This window comes from Arachis ipaensis, chromosome B8, assembly GCF_059453495.1.
Source record: "Arachis ipaensis isolate K30076 ecotype BB chromosome B8, ASM5945349v1, whole genome shotgun sequence".
In the NCBI taxonomy this organism is placed as follows: Eukaryota; Viridiplantae; Streptophyta; class Magnoliopsida; order Fabales; family Fabaceae; genus Arachis; species Arachis ipaensis.
In genome coordinates this window covers 40418192-40439258 of record NC_142443.1, presented here as the reverse complement: position 1 = coordinate 40439258, position 21067 = coordinate 40418192, and the positions used below count along the sequence as shown (strand labels likewise).

Genomic DNA, 21067 nt, shown 5'->3' with positions numbered 1-21067 from the left:
GAAGACCTGCTTCTCCGACAAGTCAACCACAGCCAAGAACCAGTGCTTGTCATAGTCTTCTTCCAATACTGGCATATAGACCTGCGATTGATGAAAAAAGTTGAATACGATAAGAGAGTCATAATTCAGTCTGCCCAGGTTCAGAACTTGCGTACAAGAATCTTATCGGTCGGTAGCTTACAAGGCGCAGGTCTTCCGTCGGGTGCATGTGGTCATTGCCGTATCGCTGCGCCAAAATTTCCGGGTGGACGCCGTCCATTACATCGGCCTGGTTATTTAGGGAGTATTCAAAGGTTCAAACAAGTCACCGTGCATGTCAACGGCACATGGTTCGTGTTAAAACAGAGAACGTTAAATCATAGTTATGCATTCAAATAAACTACCGAATTAGGATTTGGGCGTACCGCAAAATTTGGATGCAAGCACCACACTGCTCGAGGGTGATCTCCATCGGTTTCTCCCTGCGATGCAACCATGATCGTGATCAACTCCATTATCTGCAAATCATACCCAACAAAAAAATAAGACTTCGCATGGAAATAATAAACCCGGGTCAGCGGGAAAAAATCCATTAATTTGAAGAGGATACGATGGATTGCTACGTGCCTTCGGGGTTGGTTGCCGTCCGTCTAACAGGCATCCCATGTCAGAACGAGTTGCATGTTGCGACCCGACGCGTACAACGATCTCCTTGTGCGGTCAACAAATGGAAGATATTACACACGCTAGCCCAATTTAACTGCGGCCCTCCGGCACTAATGACGCCACACGGCAGATTTAGTCGTTGATGTTCAGATAGAATACTTACGTGGGGTCGGCATGATGGTCGTAGACGTACCTACAGATGTCCATCTCGTGCTGAGAGATTGGCCATTCGTTGGTGGTGTTTGTTCCCTTCTTGGTCAAGTTTGACGGGGGTCATCGCGGAATCTGCTTATAGGTGTCGGCTGTCCGTCCGTGGCTGCGTTCCGGCTTCGATGAGCTCTCGTCGGATGATGTCACCGTGTTAAAAGGAAAACTGCCTTTTCTGTTTTGCGTTGGCTGCAGTCCATTCGCTCTGTCGGGTTGTCTGCATTGTTGTTCCATTGGGGCGATATAGTCCTCCGGTTACCCCCGTATACCTTTTTCTTGAATCGAGTGAAGAAGCATGTGGCCTTGCCACCCTTAGGCCCATGTTCGACGTCGTGCGTGTTTGACCTACACATCTTTGGGTACATGGCCCGTTTCTGATCGTCGTCGTCATCGTAAACAGACATGTTGACGTCTCCGCCGCTGCTTTTTGTCGACGACTGATGCAGTCTCTTCCTCATCGTTCCTGGAAGCATCAACTGTCTACGGTTGGGAATGGAGGCGCGTGACATCGGGTTGTGCATATGTTCCCTGTCGGCGACCGGTAGTCTTCGTTTCTCAATCCGGTTTCTATCGGACGTTGCGTTGACTATATCCGCAGGTCCCTTTTGCACCTGGGTGACAGGCTCTCTGAGACCGCCCACCAACAACCGAATCGTCACCATTTCTGCTTCCACCCTGTCCATTTGGCGTTGCGTGTTCTTCCATGGAAGATCGTAACAGATCTGTCAGATGGTTGGAGTTATCGAAACAGTTAGAGCGGAAATTGAGATGGGTGTTACCAACCTTCGTGTTCTCGAGCACCTCTCTCATTATTTCCAACAACGCGTTGTTTGAAGTGTTGTCATTTGGGCCCGATGTTCTCTAGTCCTCCTGGCATTGGGCGCTTGTTAGTACGTTGTGGTATACAACTAACTCAGTAGAATCGGGAGCAGCATAAGCATAACTTAAAAAAAATAAATAAATAAAAAGTCAAAACCGGCCAATGCACCACAATCGTACCTAGGCCGTGTCATCGTTCACGTTGTTGGATGCAGCGGGTGTCCCATGATCGGCCATTGTTCGTTGCAGTATCGGTCGTCGGCGTCCGATGGGTTGTTCCGCATTGGTTGTGCGTGGGGATGGTTGTGTTTTTGCGATGGCTTGATTTGTGAAGAGGATAGAATCGGCTAGCTGTTTCCCGGTCAAAAAGTTGGGTCTGCAAACACCTTTCTTGGAGTATGAAGACGGTCAGCTCCATCGACGCAGGATGCATCACATGCGTTTAGAATTGCACCGGTTAGGCAACCTCGGGTGCCGTCCAATGTTCAAGCCTTTGCAAAGTGCTTCCTAACATAGCAAAAGGTGACCTGCCATTGCATGAGATCAGTAGCGTCTGCACACGGCGATACGATATTAAAATCTATTTTAATTTAATTGTGTGGCATGTAAAGGATAAAAACTTAATATGTAAAATGACAAAAATTCTAATGAGAACATTTAACATTGTTATTATTACGGGAAGTGCAAGGCCAAGGGGCTGATTTTTGTTTATACTTTTTAAAAGACACAAAACGTCACTGCCATTTGGTATGTAAAAATAATTTTTAAATTTATTAAATACAAAACGTTAATGCTATTTTTTATTTAAAAAAAAGAAGATTTATATTTTTTATTTTAGACATTTTGATAGATTACACGAATAGGCCAATTTTTTTTATATTAGGTTATTATTGGTGTTTTTCATTAATATTATGATGTTTTGGTGTAATGCAGTGATATAGGATAAAAAAAAATCGTGCGTAACGATTTCAAATAAGACAAAAAAAAAGTTAACAGAAATCCTGAATTACGATATTAAATAAGACAAAAAAATAAGACAAAGGGAACGATTTATTTTCTTTTTATTATTTATTCTATATAATAAATTAATAGTGACGCGTTAAAGTTAATAGTCCAAAATGATAAGAATCAATAATTTATAATAGTGTTAAGGCTGATTTTTTTTATATTAAAACAAAGAAGTTAAATACAATTTCTTGGAACTTTGATGGATTACACCAATACAGACCTAATATTAAAAAAAAGTTCAGATATACGTGATCGTCTCACACAAGCAGCCGTTCCTTCAGGGAACTAGCGAGCACACCCCCACAATTAAAGAACGCTGAAGGGACATGTTACTCGGCCGCTCACCTTTGAATGCGGTGACTCTATGTCGGCTAACAAAATTAATCTGATCCAATGAAATTTCCGTCACAGAAGAACCGTTACCACCTGTTGCTGCTCGTCTATGAATATTTTCTCACACTGTGATCATACAACCACCCATGATCGTCACAGGATTCCATGGAATATCCAACTGACCACCAACTCCTAGCTTGATGAATGGGACCACGCACATCGATTCCAAGTCAATCTTGCACCATATGGTCGATAGTCTGTGCGGGGATCGTTCATAGCCGACCAGGTGTGGGATGCCGTTGAGCACACGCATCGTCTGCACGTGCTGAATTGAGCTACGGTTTATCCTCATCTTGTTCAATAGAAGGTTGCATGCATCCAGAACGACCACATGCGTTGCAACCGTGGCATCACGTCCACCCCAGTTGACCCACAAGGCCTTACCAAGGTGGAAGACTGAGCTCACACCGAGGTGAGTGAGACGCAAATCGTTAATGTACTCGTGTTTCCAGAATCCATCTGCGGAATTGAAAATATTGCAGTGTAACACTACAAAATTCTTGCTTGTTTGTGGAAGTTTTTTAGTGGAAGTTATTATAAACCTCCATAATATATTTTAATAGTGACAATTTGTAAAACCTCCCTAAATTATTAACAATAACCCCCACAGCTCAATTAATACTAAAAAAAATTTCTAGCCCAAATAATATTAGCCAATAACAAAAATTGAAAAAAAAAAAACAGTTAGAAGAGGGCTTCGAGCGAGAGAGGGAGAGGGACGATTCATTGCCGCCACCATTCATCTCCTTGCCGCCGTCGTCTCCTCCGTCAAGCGTTGCCGGTAGAGTTATGAATGGAGATCGTGGAGCCTCTGAATTTTTGTTGACCTCTCAGAGTGACGATTTGATTCATATTGTTGAGGTAATGCTTTAAATCTTCTGCTTCTCCATCGTCTTCCACTGCGGGTTGTGCCGCTGGTTTTGCTGTTCTTCCGGTGGCTTGAAGCACTCATAGTGCGATTTCGGCGTGGATTCGGTGGTGCTAGCTGAGGAGATCAAGAAGGCGAGCTAGTGAGTCTCTGTAAGCTTCGATTGAAGCTACATTCAAAACTATCAGATATCGTGGAACTGATTTCATGTCTGTGGAGTCATTATAATGAGGATTTATTCCTAATTTTTTCTCATTCTTTGCTTTCTTCAATTCTTCAATTTTTTTCAAAGATGTTAGATTTTGTGATAATTTAATGATATAGTTTTGGCAAAATTATACACAAATCCTGCTTCTTATGTTTTAATGTACTCTTCTCTTTGGTAAATTTTTCAGGTCAAGGCAGAGGATTTGATATAGATTGTAAATTTTTTAGGTCAAGGTAGAGGATTTGATATAGATTTAGTTAACAAGGTCTACATTCTCACTCAGTTCAACTCAGCTTCACTCAATAGGCATATTGCACGTGCGTACAACTTTGGCACTGGTGTCACCTTTGGAGATGGCTATGTTGAGGTATACTTGATGGATTCTGTGTTGAAGAACTATACTTGTAATTACTCAAGACTAAGAATGCTTGTATTTATTATTTCAGGTTCTTGCTGCCACTCAAACTCCAGGGAGGCAGGTAAAAAATGGTTTCAGGGTACTGTTGATGCCGTGAGGAAGTTCCACTGGCTCTTTGAGGTATAATAATTCTATAGAAATTATAGTAGTTACATAATCTACACTTGAACTTTTTAATCCAAGTTATGTTGTTTAACTATGATACTGTAGGATCCTAGAAGCAAGGATATTGAGGATGTCTTGATTCTTTCTGGGGATTATCTCTACCGAATGGACTATATGGACTTTGTTCAAGTAAGGCACTGTTTCGTCCAATCAATAGTACTTCCTTTCCTCCTTCAATACTGTTGATGCATTCAATTTGACATGTTCTGACTCATCTTCATATCCAGAATCATCGCGAGAGTGGTGCAGATATTACTCTTTCTTGTCTCCCCATGGATGACAGGTAAGTTGGGTTAATGGTTTTCGAATTTGTTTCTAGTATACATAATCACATGATGTATATCTTGAAATCACTCTGTCATCTTTCTCTGAATGAGAAAATAGCTCTTTTATCAGTCCAAATGAATAAATGATTCAACAATGTTTGTCACATATTATTGTTTAAAACTCTCTTCATATGTGACAGTCGTGCCTCTGATTTTGGTCTATTGAAGATAGATGATAAAGGAAGGATTCTCTCATTCAGTGAAAAGCCCAAAGGAGAAGACCTAAAAGCAATGGTAATAACTCATGTTTGTGCTACTTCTTACATATTAGGAGTTTCAAGAATAAGGTTTACAGCTAATACTGCTTCATAATATAGCAAGTAGATACAACAATTCTTGGGCTTTCAAAGGAAGAGGCTGTAAAGAAACCATACATTGCTTCTATGGGTGTGTATGTATTCAAGAAGGAGATACTTCTAAATCTATTATGGTACTGAAGTATAGCAACATGTGGGGCTTTACAAAGAGCATTCAAATAAAATAATATTAACTGAAAATGAACTGACTCATCCTATTGCAAATCTTGTTTCGCTAAGTGCTACAAATTTATTAAATATAGATGGCGATTTCCAACTGTAAATGACTTTGGATCAGAGGTCATCCCTATCTCAGCTAGAGAATTTTACATGAAGGTAAAGGAATAATGCACATGTGATATTACATGTGGTGTGATATTTATCTTTTATTTTTAGTGTACTAGATTTCAATCCACCCATGGAATCCATATATATATATAACCATGAAATATTTATGAGAGAAATGGAATCCTGCCTTTGGATCTAGCAGAAAGCCTATGTTCACCCCATGAACATTGATACTATAGACAGATAAGTATAAACTGTATACTAACTGTTCAGTGATTTTTTTTCCTTTCTGTTTTTATATCCTTTGTTGTATCTATGCTTCTGGTTTATGTATATGAGAGGTCAATTATGGATCTTTGATTCAATTTGTATTAGGTGTTTGGCTATAAGTTTTACTTGAATCACTAATTTCACAGAAACATCTTTTTACCTCGATCTATGCCGTGTTTTTACTTTTACCTATTATTAATTTATTATTCCTTCTTGATTACAGTCCAACATGAGAATATTGGTCACCGAGGAGCTAGATTCATTGGGTCTCACCTGGTTGACAGATTGATGGAAAATGAAAAAAATGAGGTCAGCATTAATATTTTTAGTCCAAAATCCCACTCAAAATCATGCAATTCTATGTTGGACCAAAAACTACTGTTGTGTGTGAAAGTGTTTCTAGAAGTTATTGAGCAGAACAAATAAAAAATATTAGTTAATTAATATAATATAATATAATAAAAATCCTTTTGGACCATATGTATATTATTAACTACGCACTTGAATTTTGAATGGGAAAGAAAAAGGTTCAATGGTCAAAATAAGCAACCTTTGGACCAAAGTAAGCATTAACTCTTAATTTTGCTTTTGATCAAGGTTCTAATTTTGTTGTGTGTAAACCAGGATGCCGTGGTCTCTCGAAATTGGCTGTCTACTTTGTTTTTCTCTGAGGGTAATTAATTCTTTTGTTTCTGTTTTTTAATGATACTATTATGGCTTTTATTTTTTTATTTTGTTGCATTGATGTTTACCATTATAAACATATGGTCTCTTATTTCAATGTGTACTCTGCTCTTAATTTTTTGAAGAGTAAGAGAAGAATCTACTTGCAATGAAGGAAAGAGTTTTGGTACGGGATCTCAGATTCATGACAAGGGACATAAGGATGAAGTGTGCATTTTTGTTGTTTTTATTATTCTAAATGCAATGGTTGTTCTATGACAGTTCTTACATGTTTAAGGGATTATGGAATAAGGAATATATATTGGCATGTAGTTTATTTTTCATACAATAGAAAATGCTTCAAGATAAGTCGCCGAAGCTGGTGTATGCTTTTTTTTTCTACTAAGCTTGCAATTAGAGTTATTTCTAGGTTTTGGACAATGGAGAGCATGTTTCATAGATAAAATGATTAGTGAAAACTAATTGACAATAGCCAGAGTTAGGACTTCAAGCTTGCTGTTGCTTTTTTTTGTTAATTTGAAAATATGTAAATGAGATGAGATTAATGAATAATTTGAAATTAAAAATAAATAAATAATTACAGAATTTGTGAAGGTTTGAAAATCTCACAAAATAGATAATTTTTTTTAAATTAAAAATTAATTTGTGGGGGTTTTAAATTACCAAAAAAATAATTTAAAACTATCACAAAAATTCAATATAAAACCCCCACTAAACACACACAAAACCTCCACTGAATAGATTGTGGAGGTTTTTAAAAATCCCCACAAAAGACCTCGTGGCACCTTAAATTCTGGGGGTTTTAGAAACCCCCACAAACCATTTGGTGGGGGTTATAAACCTCTACAAATAAGAGAAAAAATTGCCACAAATAAACAAAATTCTTGTAGTGTAAAAACCTGTTTTTGAGATGTCTCTTTGATATATGGACGACGTAGTAATTTTCAGCTCCCGCCGGATATCCAAATGCGTATCCGATAACGGCCTGTTTTCATAGGGTGTCTGCCGGATCATCCAGTTGCCGAGCCACTCGTAGCAGTGGGTTCCATACCATCAGTCCCGTATCAAAACCAGCCCGGCTATAACGGATACAGATCATACTGCAATCGGAGCCGATGACACTCCACCATCCGTGATGACCCAGATGTTCTGGCATTGGCGCGGCTACTCTTCCTCCGTCTACACAGTCCACAAGACAGAAATATACTCTTGAACAGTACGTCTCCTGGTCACCAATCTGGAGCAACACCTTCTGGTGTTTCCCGCTGTTTGAGATCGTGTTGTCCCTCCTAAATTTGTCGGACGACAGTCGGACACGCCAAGTTGTGCTTGTGGCTCTGCATCTCGCCGCCATCTTCGGGTCTGTCCGGGTGAATATCTCCATCAATATATCGTCCGAAAAGACCTGGTCACCCATCTCACCCAATGACTCTGCCAACAGAGTTGCGATAATCTAATCTGCTTTCCTTCTCTGCTTTTTTTTTTTTAAAATGTCGTGACCTAGACTGTCCAGAACAAAATGGAGTAAACCATTAAGGGATGCGTGTACTATACACTTCCTCACTTTTGCTAGATTGTAGCGCTTTCGCGCGCGGCTGTGCATCATGATGAGTCTGTCACTCACGTCACATCAAAAAAACGTAAATGCCCCTTAAATACAAAAAAATATGAAACAACTCATTAAGTAACATCGTTTTTCAAGAAATAACAAGAGATTAGGTGACAATAAATTCGTTTTATTCCAGTTTCAATCAACCTACGACGATTGCATTGGGAAGAGTCCCGCAACAATGACCATGGAAAGCCTTTTTTGTTTTTTTAAAACGTTACTTTGGGCCAACAGTCTGCCACGGTTCAAAACAGTAGAAAGAATCCATCCCGTAAACCAATCCAATCTCCCCATAGACCCGGATGCAACCAGATCGTACAAGATATATACATATGAATTATTTTTTTCCATACCATTTTTCGTAGAGAAAGATTATACCAAAGGGAGACAACGGGCCACATATTTAATGGTAATGGTTTGAATCTTCAGCTAACAACTCCATGGGGGAAGATGCCTCCGCCCTGGGGCTGGGGGCTTTAATCGACCGTTCCGTGCCAGGTTGGCGTCACAGGTGTCAGTCAACAAGAAGACCGTTAGATTGTGAGGACATGGTGCCATTAGCAGAGAGGTGAATATGAACCATCGTTGCGCGCTGCTATTTCAAAAGCCACTCTTTCACTCCCCCGTGAACTATTGAACACACAATGCAGGGATCCTCTTCCATAAGCTCGTCCTCCATCGATGCACCGACGCCTCGCTGTCACTGTGGCGTGAGGTCGCCAATCAGAACCGCTTGGAGATGTGACTATCCAAGCAGAAGGTTTTATGGATGTTCTGGGTACGGAATCAACAGGAAATGCTCATTCTTTTAGTGGTACGATCCAGAGCCCCCGGCTCGTTATTCCAATGTCATTTTCAGGTTGCTGGAAACGAACGAGTGGATTAGAAGCGAGAACACGGAGTTAAAGAAGACAAGACAGGAACTCCTAGATGAGCTGCGTCATTTGAAACAGAGTTTGCATGAAACTAGGGTAGAGCTCGAGGCTGCCGTTGCAGCCTCTATGGCCATGGAAGACAACATGCTTGCGAGTGTCGCGATGACGAGGGGGCGTGGGGTTGTGATCATCGTGCTGCTATCCGTGATCATTTTGTTGGTTTTTTTCCCGATCAAAGTCGCTAGTTGAGCCTATTTTTTTTCTGTGTTCACGACTGGAAAACATAATTAATTAAAACGATTTGTTTAGCCTTAGTTGTAGCATGGATTTGATTGCATTGGCACTGTGTTTTCAATCTAATTGGATAATTTTCATTTCCCTTACGCATTCTACTAAGTATAATGAACCACGATACACATCAATCCATTCGAAAAACATAATTTAAACATATCAGGAATACAAACAACGATTACACTTGGTCCATACGTAGTCGCAATGGATTTACGGAGTGACAGCCTACTTGCCGCATATGCGATTGAATCACACAAGCGGCCACTCCGTCAGGGAACTAGACAATCCACCCCCACAATTATAACGCGCTGAAGGTACATGTCACTCGGCCACTCACCTTTGAATGCGGTGACTCTGTGTCGGCTAACAAAATTAATCTGATCCAACGAAATTTCTGTCAGAAAACCACCGTTAACACCTCTTGCCCATTTGCGATTCTTTTCGCGTACTGTGATCATACGATCACCCATGATCGTCACAGGATTCCATGGGACGCCATACTGACCGGCAACTCCTAGCTTGATGAACGGGATGACGCACATCTATTCCAAGTCAATCTTGCACCATATGGTCGACAGTCCTCCGTGCGGGGATCGTTCATACCCGACCAAGTGTGGGATGCCGTCGAGCACACGCATCACCTGCACATGCTGAATTAAGCTACCGTTAATCCTTATCTTGCTCAGAAGAAAGGTGTCTGCATCCAACACGACCACATGCGTTGCAATCATCAAACCACGTCCACCCCAGTTGACCCACACGACCTTACCAAGGTTGAACGCTGAGCCCTCATCGAGGTGAGTGAGATGCTGATCGTTTATGTACGCGTGTTTCCAGCTTCCCTCTGCGGAATTGAAAATATTGCAGTGCAAAAACCTGTTTAGGATGTGCCTCTTTGACATATGGACGACGCAGTAATTGTCAATTCCCGCCCGGTATCCAAATGCGTATTCGATGATGCCTTGTTTAAGTAGTTTGTCGGCCGGATCATCCAGTTGCCGAGCGACTCGCAGCAGCGGGTTCCATAACAGGAGTCTCAAATCAGGACTAGTCGTGCTATACTACACGCAGATCACACCGCAATCGGAGCCGATAACAGTCCACCATCCGCGGGGACCCAGTTGTTCTGGCATTGGCGCGGCTACTCTTCCTCGGTCTACACAGTCCACAATGCAGAAAGATTCGTTTGAACCGTACGTCTCCGGGTCACCCATCTGGAGCAACACCTTACGGTGTTTTCCAATGTTTGCGAGCGTGTTGTCTCTCCTAAATCTGTCGGAAGACAGTCGGATACGCCACGTTGTGCTTGCGGTTCTGCATCTCGCCGCTGTCTTCGAGTTTGTTCGAGTGAAAATCTCCATCAAAAGATCGTCTGGAAAGAACTGGTCACCCATCTCAGCCAACGAATCCGAAAACTGATTTTCCATATTTGAAGTTGCTTTTCTTTTCACTTTTTTTTCTTTCAATGCCGTGAGTTAGACTATCCACAACAAAGGCAATCAAGTAAGCATTTAAGGGAAGCGTATAGTATACACTTTCTCACATTTGTTGTATTATATAGTTGACGAGCGCGTATAGTTGGGCATCATGATGGGTCTGACCATCTTGTTCCGCAGGTAGTCTGGAGCAGTCACTCACGTCACATCAAGAAACATAAATGCCCATTAAATACAAAAAATTATGTCACATCATTTTTCAAGGAATATCGAGATATTAGGTAACAATAAATTCGATTTATTCTAAATTCAAATAACATGGAAGAGTCCTACAACCAGAAATTATTTTTAATATGAAAACGGAGATGGTGTTTTGGTTGAATATTGATATTTGAAGTGTATTACAGTATTATGGAACTCATTCAACACGCCCCCCACGTGTTGCACCACGCCCACCACGTGTTGGCCAATACGCTGTCACGTGTCCAATACACTCCCCACGTGTTGGCCAGGATGTTGCCACGTGTCCAACATGCCCCCACGTGTTGCACCACGCCCCCCACGTGTTGACTTTTCACCTACAAAATTCACCCATTTGTAATTACACCAAATAATCCTATTTCCCAAAAAAATACCAATATTTCTTCCATATAAAAAAAATCAGCCTCCTACAATAATATCATCGAAAGCTTTTTTTTTTGGACGCAATTCTGGGCCAGCAGTCTACCCCGAACCAACACAACAGAAGTAATTCGCCCGAGTCCCAACCCAGTCCCCACACCCGGTTCAGATGAGGCCCGACCATACAAGAACCTTATCTTTGCTCTTCGTCCTCCTTCACGCTGTGTTCTCCCACTACTGTCGCTCCTTCGGCTCACCTGGGTTTGATGCATTATAAGACGAGGATATGTGAATTGATGGGTGGGGCTATATGCTCTAGATAGTGTTATCAGGCTTAGCCAATGAACGAAAGAAAAAAATAGAACAAATAAATATTAATTTACAGATCACGGAAAAAAGAAATAGACTCTAGACATAATGATAATGATAATGATAATGATAATGATAATGATAATGATAATGATAATGATAATGATAATAATAATAATAATAATAATAATAATAATAATAATGTGAGAGATAAATGTTAATACTAAATAATAATAACGATGAAAATGTTAACATCGTGATTTGTTTGTTAGCCGTGAAACAATGAATGAACATGGTATTTCAAAAAATGGCTAATTTTTTTTGTTATGGAAGTAAAAGTGGTGATATACTTTAACATTGTAATTTTTGGTTTTTTTTTAAACTGTTGATGTACACAAATCCTTGGGTCCGATTTCTGTACTTAAAATTTTTAATTTTTTTAACACAAATCCATGCAACCGATTTGTGTACCTCTCAGAAATCCTTGGGTCCGATTTGTGTACCTCTCAGAAATCGGATGGTCCGATTTGTGTACCTCTAACAAATGGGACAGTCTGATTTTCGCTTCTCTAGTTAAACGATCCCACATTTAAGTATAACACCCCAACAATCCACATTTAAGAAAAACACCACTACCACTCCAATATTAAAAATAAAAGATTCCCAAAAAATGTCCAATTATAAAGAAATGTATTTTACAATACTTTATGTTATTCTACATTGGGCTTTATGTTTTATGGTTTAGGGTTTAGGATTTATGATTTAGGGTTATGGTTTAGGGTTTATGGTTTAGGATTTAGGATTTAGGGTTAAGGATTCAGGGTTGATGGTTTAGGGTTTATGGTTTAGGGTTTATGGGTGAGTGATTAGGGTTGAGGGTTTAGGGTTTATGATTTAGGGTTTAGGGTTTAGGATTTAGGGTCTAGGGTTTAGGGTTTAGGGTTAAGGATTTAGGGTTGATGGTTTAGGGTTTATGGGTTACTGTTTAGGGTTTAGGATTTTGGGGTTAGGGTTTATGGGTGAGTGACTAGGGTTTAGGGTTTAGGGTTTAGGGTTTATGGTTTACGGTTTAGAATTTAGGGTTGATGGTTTAGGGTTTAATGTTTAGGGTTTATGATTTATGGTTTAGGGTTTAGGGTTTATAGTTTAGGGTTTATGGGTTAGGGTTTACGGTTTATGGTTTATGATTTAAGGTTAAGGATTTAGGGTTGATGGTTCATGGTTTATGGTTTAGGATTTAGGGTTTAGGGTTTAGGGTTTAGTGTTTAGGGTTTAGTGTTTATGGTTTAGGGTTTATGGTTTAGGGTTTAGAGTTTAGGGTTTAGGGTTCAGGGTTTAGGGGTTAGAATTTAGGGTTATTGTTTGGGGTTTAGGATTTAGTGTTTTTTGTTTAGGGTTTAGGATTTAGTGTTTATGGTTTAGGGTTTAGGGTTCAGGGTTAAGTGTTTAGGGTTTATGATTTAGGATTTAGGGTTTAGGGTGTATGGTTTAGGGTTTAGGGTTTACGGTTTAAGGTTTAGGGTTTAGGGCTTAGGGTTTAGTATATAGGGCTTAGGGTTTAGTATTTATGGTTTAGGATTTAGGGTTTATGGTTAAGGGTTTAGTGTTTAGGGTTTAGGATTTATGGTTTAGGATTTAGGGTTTAGGGTTTGGGGTTTAGGGTTTATGGTTTAGGGTTTAGGGTTTTGGGTTTATGGTTTACGGTTTATGAGTGAGTGATTAGGGTTGAGGGTTTAGGGTTGATGGTTTAGAGTTTAGGGTTTATGGTTTAGTGTTTATGGTTTAGAATTTAGGGTTTAGGGTTTAGGGTTTAGGGTTGATAGGGTTTATGGTGTATGATTTATGGTTTAGGATTTAGGGTTTAAGGTTTAGGGTTTAAAGTTTATGATATAGGGTTCATATATTTATTTTGGTTAATGAACCAATAAAATTAAAACGAAACAAGGTTTAGGGCCTGGGTAGATGCAGACGAGCAGGTGTATATGTCAATTCGGGGTATGGGACAATACACTGTGTATATATTTTAATGCTTAAACAAGTATGGCACAATCATTGGACAAACTGGTTAATATGTACGATGGGAAGGGAATCGGGTAGCTAAAGGCATCTACTGTATTAGCCATTTTGGCTTTGTCCCATCTTCCAACGAATGCCTTTTGACAGTGTACTGGTGCAGGAAATAAATCATTACGCCCATTGCATATGTAGCACGCAGTCCTATGCCTGTACGATATAATCAATTAAAATAATGCGGGGAGGGGGTGGGGAAGGCATGGTCAGATTTAGCGCCGTAGTGGAAGCCTATCGATAGTTTTGGATAGATTTGACCGCAATCGTCCTATAATAATTGATTGCAAAAGGAAATTTTATAGTATAGTGTCACTCAGAGCTTTCACTTTTGGATACGGAACAGACCATAAAACGAGCTCGCATACGAACGTACCTTACGGGTGAAAGATTTGTCGCGAGTTTGACGATTACAATGAATACCTGTGACTCCACCCACAACACCCGAGTACCGTAAACATAAACGCATCACATTCTGTAAACGGAAGACACAACCGTCGGCATTTGCAAGGATCGTTGCAATTAAATAAACCCACCTACCCTTCTATACCACCATTATTCGAAACACAAAAAAAAAATAGAAAAACAATGGGCGACGGAGAAGCACGCTCGAGCTCCGACGGTGACACACATAACAGGTTAGACAAGTTTCATTTATGACTTTTAGAATACAACAAAATGCAGTACGTTGCATATGCATGGTAGACGAATATTTGCATTAACAACCACGTACGGGGTACATGCAGGGACGTATGCGAAGAGGTCCACGACGCAGATACAGTTGAGCAGTCGCAGTCCCCGCAAGCATCTGAGGTAAATCTTCTGCTCAGGTGTACTTCACACATTTTTTCAACAAATAACTGGTTCGATTTTGGTCCTTTTTTTAATATAATATGTAGTTTCCCGGTGGACCCAAAGCTACCTCCGAAACCTCAGACGAAGCTCCCAAGCCGGATGATGTTAATGCGGTCAAAGGTGATCAGATCCAGTCGGAAAAGGACTGGTCGTTTCCGAAGATCGATCTCATCGTCAAGGACTTGATGAGGGGCCTCGTGGAAAAGGTTTAGGTTATGATTTACTCCTTGGCCATGTATGTAATGTGTCTTGTTGGTGTCCCTTATCCTAAACCGGTTTAGCTTACACTCTGACAGAGGGATCTCGAGAAGGAGACCAACAACGCAGCTGCTACAATCCCCGAGAAAACCATCGTGTTGTTGGATTCCGACAGGAAGACGGATGAACAGTCAACCCCGCAGTCCATGAAAGTTGTATCTGGCATCGCTAGTGGAACGTCGGTTGCCCCAGATCCAGCAGAAAATAGTACTCCACCCCTGACAGGAACTGACAGCATCATGCGAAAGTTGTTTGGCACACCACCATCGGCCACAAGGAACGCCAAACGACCACGTTCCGGTGAGGGAACGGATAGATCTATACGATCTGGCTCCAGCAGGGAAAAGTCTACCAATTCAACGAGCAAGAAGGTAAATAACCAGTTAGTTAGTTTAACGCAAAATGCGACTACCGACTGACTTTTGACAAACATGTGTTGTAGATGAGGTTCAAGATCACTCCTACCGTGGACTTCAACAACCGACAGTCGGCCTTATTCGCGTACATGTTCGACGGGAACCTTGATCCATGGTAAAACTCGAGCTTGTGTGTGTTTAAACCCGCTTATCGGGGTTATTTTAACGCCTTAACACTTTCCTCCTACTGTAGCGAGGAACTTGTTCGTATTGAAGTCAAGTCCGCGGACAGAGTTGATTTACACAGCTTACTACCGGGAAATGACGTTGATGATAAGGTATGGCACCTGTTTACGCTTGTTTTGACGAGGAAAAACACATATAGGGTATCGCGAGACATCATCGGGGTTGTTTTTTTTTCATGCTCTTCGTTAACAGATCATCCATATGGTTGCCATGACAATGACCGGTGCTGAGATCCTTGCCACGTCCCCCTCGTACTGGTGCCTTTCGCCGTCTGTCTCGGTAACTTAACTCTCTCTGCTGTTGCTACTCGAAATGAATCATTGCGCCATTAACGCTCGTTGACAGTCGTCGGCGCTCTGATATATATATATATATATATATATATATATATATATATAACACGACTTATTTTATTCGTCAACGTTGTCTTTGTAGGATGATATTTTGAACGGGGAATGCTCAATCGTTACATGGAGAAATGGATGAGGCCATCCAGATTCCTTGAACTTGTCTGTTGACGGAGAACTATTTGTTAATCGAAACCCAAACCACGAATAAGTGTCTTCAGTGGATTAATCATACGTGTTTATTTTGTGCAGATTTATGTCCCCATGCTGGACGCGTTGGGCTACTGGTTTTTGATGCTCGTGTCTTTCAAAGACTGGGCAATTTACAGCCTTGATTCATCGCCGAACCAATTCGAGACGCCTCACCGGGAAGACCGGATTCGGAAAACGGTTGCCAGACAATTTGATTGTAATCTTTACTTTAATTTGGCATAGCATGCAACACGACGTGCATAAAAGCATTCTGACTTAAGTTTAGCGGTTCTTGTAGGCAAGGGTATTATACGACATCACACAGGCAGTTTACGAGAAGCACTTGATGAACATACCAAGCAACTTCAGAAATTTCCCGATAAGGAGCCCCATAGGGATACCAAATTGTGGACAGAGGTACGTTATTACCCAGCATAACATGCATGTATGACAGCTAAGCGTTTCATGGGTTATCAATAATACGTACTAACTGTTACTATCTATTCGTCCGATCAACATTCAGCATGAACTCTGGGATATGGGTCATTGGGTGGCTCAACATAGGAGACAACTTCAACCCGATCATGGACAGAATTGTAAGTCCGCTCAAATAAAAAAAGTACATTACGGCGATTATATTATACGGGCACATTAAACCCAAGTGTTTACCGTTTTGCAGTTACGGGAGAACGAGATCAGGGCAACAACTGCGGTGAACCTGACCAGCACACCATTCAACAAAATCAGGGAGCGTGTGTTGAGCAGGACAGAGTTACGGAGGAAAAAATCCAAAAAGAACACCTAATTCAACCGCCTGGTACAGCATAGGATACATGGTTCAACCAGCCATGGCGCTAATGCCCTCATGCCTAAGTTAGTATTAGGTTGCTTCTTTCTTTAGTTTTTTATTTGTGTGTTTACGGCCTTTCCCTTCATGTTTCGTCATTCGTGCATGGACGCTTGTTGCAATTTTCAGGACTGATTTTCCTTAATTATATATATGAATGCGATTATGATTAGTTAAAATATATTTTATTTTGATTTTATTTTAACCCTCATAGCCATCGACTAAATACCCACCAGCGAGTAACGACAAATCTAATAAATGCCCTCAATTAATAATGTTATTTATTATATTTACAACGCAAGTGCATAGTAGCCTTTTTTTAAAAAAAAAAAACGAAAATAGATTTCGCCAAGGATAAGATGCGACAGTTGAGTCCGAGGGACGTAGATTTCAAAGGGCAACCCTAAACCATAAATATACTAGCTTGCGTATTCTCAACACCATTGGATAACACCGTGTTAAGCATATACACTGCCAGGCCCTCGTCCAATGGAAAGTTACAATGGAGTGTTTGTCTACCGCCTTCAAAAGCCATTAAAGTCGCGACAAACTCCATTGAGGACCTGTGCAGCTTCCGTATGACGTGTTGCGTTGCGCGCGATGTAGGCGATGAGGAAACTGTGCTCAGGATGGTTGCCATACCACTCCTGCATGAGATGAATTGGTGGTGGATACAGGACCCGGTAGGGCGAAGATTTTTCGAAAGGTGCTTCGAGATTGGTCACCCATAGCTTCTGTTTCGGGAGGCGCTGCGGGAGCTCTACATACGACGAAACCACGCCATCGGATGGAAAATGCTGCAGAATGCAGCAAGGACTGGGTTGGACGCTGCCCAGTACGCACTTTCAATGGAGTTGCTCATCCGAAGGGACGACAGCGAGGTCAAAAAAAAGGTTTGGAACTATTTCGCATGCTCGAATCGGGTGGCTTACTCCCCGCATGTTTCTCGAATTGCTTCGCGGTCCTCGCAATTTCTTGGCCGGATGAAGTCCAAATGCCGGAAAAATGAGACGATCATACGGTCTATGACTCGACCAGATGCTTGACCCGAGGCCATATGGGTCTTCTGTATGACTACCGCCGAAGGGCGGCAGGGCGGGGCTCCGTCCACGGTGTTGGAGGTGCGGACCATATTCCGTGCATTTGGTGTCGCGCTGACTATGAGGTGGAACGATACGTAGATATACCGAGGATTTAGGGTTGTGGGTTGTCAGGCATATTGTGGTTGGCTGATCAACACACAGTTTAGATTATGGGGTTTATGTACACTATGAAAAGATCAAATTTAATTATAAATATGAATAACGTTCTAATGTTTTAAGTTTAAATTAATTTGTTATTTAATTAATATTTTCCAACATGATTTATTCTATAGTAATTTATTTATTTTTAAATATATGAATTATGACTTATTTTGTAGTTTTTTTTTGTTTTTTTACTTTTAAAAAAAAGTTATTCAAATTTATTAATATAAATACTAATCTAAAAATATATTGATTTCTTTAAACTTACACCATATATAATTTGAACATAAGATTTAATTTAATATATAACTTAATAAAACCAGATCAAGTTAAAGACCCACCCAGCTGAAACATTTGTCTTAATCGCACGGGTGACTTCAGTTAAAGCCATGGATCCTCACTTCATTGTGGTAGCCCCCTATAATTAGTTACGAGTGTCATGACCGGAAAATAAAAAAAAATAATAATAATAAAATAATTTTAGTACAAGGGACGTGATTGCTAAAGGAAGCGGTGTGAGTGGCTGTCTTGGTGTAGAGGCACGGTACGCAACTGATGACACACCATCGCAAACGGCGCCGGGTGCCTATAAAAGCACCTTAAACAACAGCCATCACAGTATACTGCCGGGTCCCTTCTGTTTTCCACTACTTACACATAACCGCCCGTTCATCCATCGCGTCAGGCATTCAATACAAGGAGAGGAGATGGAGCGTCCAACAGGCCCCGCCAACCTTCCTCACGATGTTTGGACGTTAATTGCCGGGAGGACCGCAGCACGGTCCGTCAGGGACTTGTGCAGTCTAAGGATGTCGTGCACCGCTGCACGCAATGCAGGGGAGGAGGATTTCGTTTACTGACGCGCCTCGATTCCAGTTTCGGAACAACGGTGGTGGAGTTTGAGTCCCATGCACCAGTCGGCAAGAAACTCTTGGCGCGATGTAGGCAGAGCGGGCACCTGGAAGTTCTGTTTCAGTATGCTGTGTCTGACATTTTCCTCGGCGGGTGTCGTTTCGCGGGGATGGAAACGATGCACACTATCGCAGCCCAGGGCCATTTAGCAGCCCAGTACACGGTGTCCATGGTGCTGATGCTACGCGACGACTTCGAGTCAAAGACCAAGGGCTTAAAAACATTTCGTGGGCTTGAGGCGGACGCTGCCCTAACAATCTGCAAATTGGAGTTCCGCGGCGTTATCCAGGGGACGTGGACACACATGCGTCGGGTGCCAATGCTAAACGCAGATAATCTAGTCTGTTATTCGCATGCATGTCCAAGCCGTAGAAACATGGGTGCTATTTACTGCCATCAACACTATGGAAGAGGGTGGCACGTAAACGACGGTGATGGAGGTGTTGCTCATATTCCATACGTACATTGTCGGGCAGACTATGAGTTGATCATGTTTGTCCACCTCTTTGACTGATAGGATAGGATTGGGTTGACCATATTTTTTTAGTTATCCTACATAGTATATGTATTATGTATTATGTAATGATTTTTGCCACTGTGTGACTCGTTTTGCCATCCCTCATTTTATTTATGTGTTTTCTATTTCGTATTAAAAATCTTATTTATGAAAAATACAATTGTTCCCCGTTACTGACCTCCCATTCGGTGAATCCCCATTGCCTAGCCAAGTAATCATTTTTTTATAAACTCACCGCCAGTCCCATCTGACACGTTATTCATAGCAGTCCATAGCCCTTCAGCCCTTCCTGTCTACTCTAACGTTACATTGCCAAGATTTGCATTTATTGCAAATTCTGCGCAAGCGATGCAGCACACGTTTCCCCAGACTTTTTCCTCGTTTATTGATAAAACCACCAGGGGCATTATTATCTTCATTTTTCAAGGAATATCAGACGTACCTTAATTAACCACATTAAAATGTATTAATTTATTTATTCGTAACTGAAATTTTGATTTTGATTAATGTATTTCAACGCACAAGTCCGTCACAAATCATAACCATTCGTCAGTTCCTATAATCCTTACCTTTATCTATAACCTCTCTGCCAGGAGAAAAATCGTTGCTTGAAGGGCTCATCATCTACCAGACATCCCCGTCTTCACCCGAGAAAATGTCGCACGAATCCATCAGCGACCACGCCAATAGTCCTAGTGACCTCGAGGAACCTCCGACCGCAGATCTGATCGACACCCTCCAACGGAGGATGACGTTTTTGAGTGATAGTCTTCATAGGACACAAGACGAAGCAAGGACGACGAGGATGGAGGCAATCACCATGAAAGTCAGGGCGAGTATAAGGAAGCATGAACTGGATGAAGGCCGCCGGTTGGAAAAGAAGTTGCGCACGGAGGTGGAACAGCATCAAACCACCATTCGCGAACTCGAAGACAAAGCAAAAGCATTGAAAGCGGAAATTGCCGATCTTCGTCAAAGGGAACAGCAACAGATGGCACCGTGGCGTGAAATGGAAGGTAGGCTCGAGACTGTAGAGATCAAGCTAGGGTTATTGGTCTGCCAATTGTATGGTCAAGATCCGGCAACGGCACATGGCTCTAACTATCAGGAGCCCGCCGGGTAGAATGAAGACGATGTCGAGGCTGTATGACCAATGGCATCTATGTTCAAAATCTTTATTTGCTTTGTTTCTTTAGCTGTCCTTTTGATGTTCTGTAACCCCTACATAAAACTCGGTTTTCTTAATTATGTCTAATTTTTGCAGCATTACAGTTTTTTTATTTCTGGATAAAGCTATTTAGTAATGCGTGAACAACAATACGAGTTAATTATGTTAATTAATTGGATCAAAATGCCATTTTTTCAACCAAGAAATACATTCTAAACAAATCGCCAGTTGCTAGCTACTGCTTTGGTAGATTGCATAATGCTAACCCCACAACAGTTCAGCCAGGGGCAGATTGACAAGCGTTGATAAACAACCACGTTCA

The 21067-nt window shown here is 41.2% G+C and overlaps 1 pseudogene; it reads left to right on the top strand.

The window, feature by feature from the left end:
• Positions 1-3861: 3861 nt before the first annotated feature.
• Positions 3862-6200, top strand: LOC107610937 (glucose-1-phosphate adenylyltransferase large subunit 1, chloroplastic-like; annotated as a pseudogene).
• The last annotated feature ends 14867 nt before the right edge of the window (positions 6201-21067 follow it).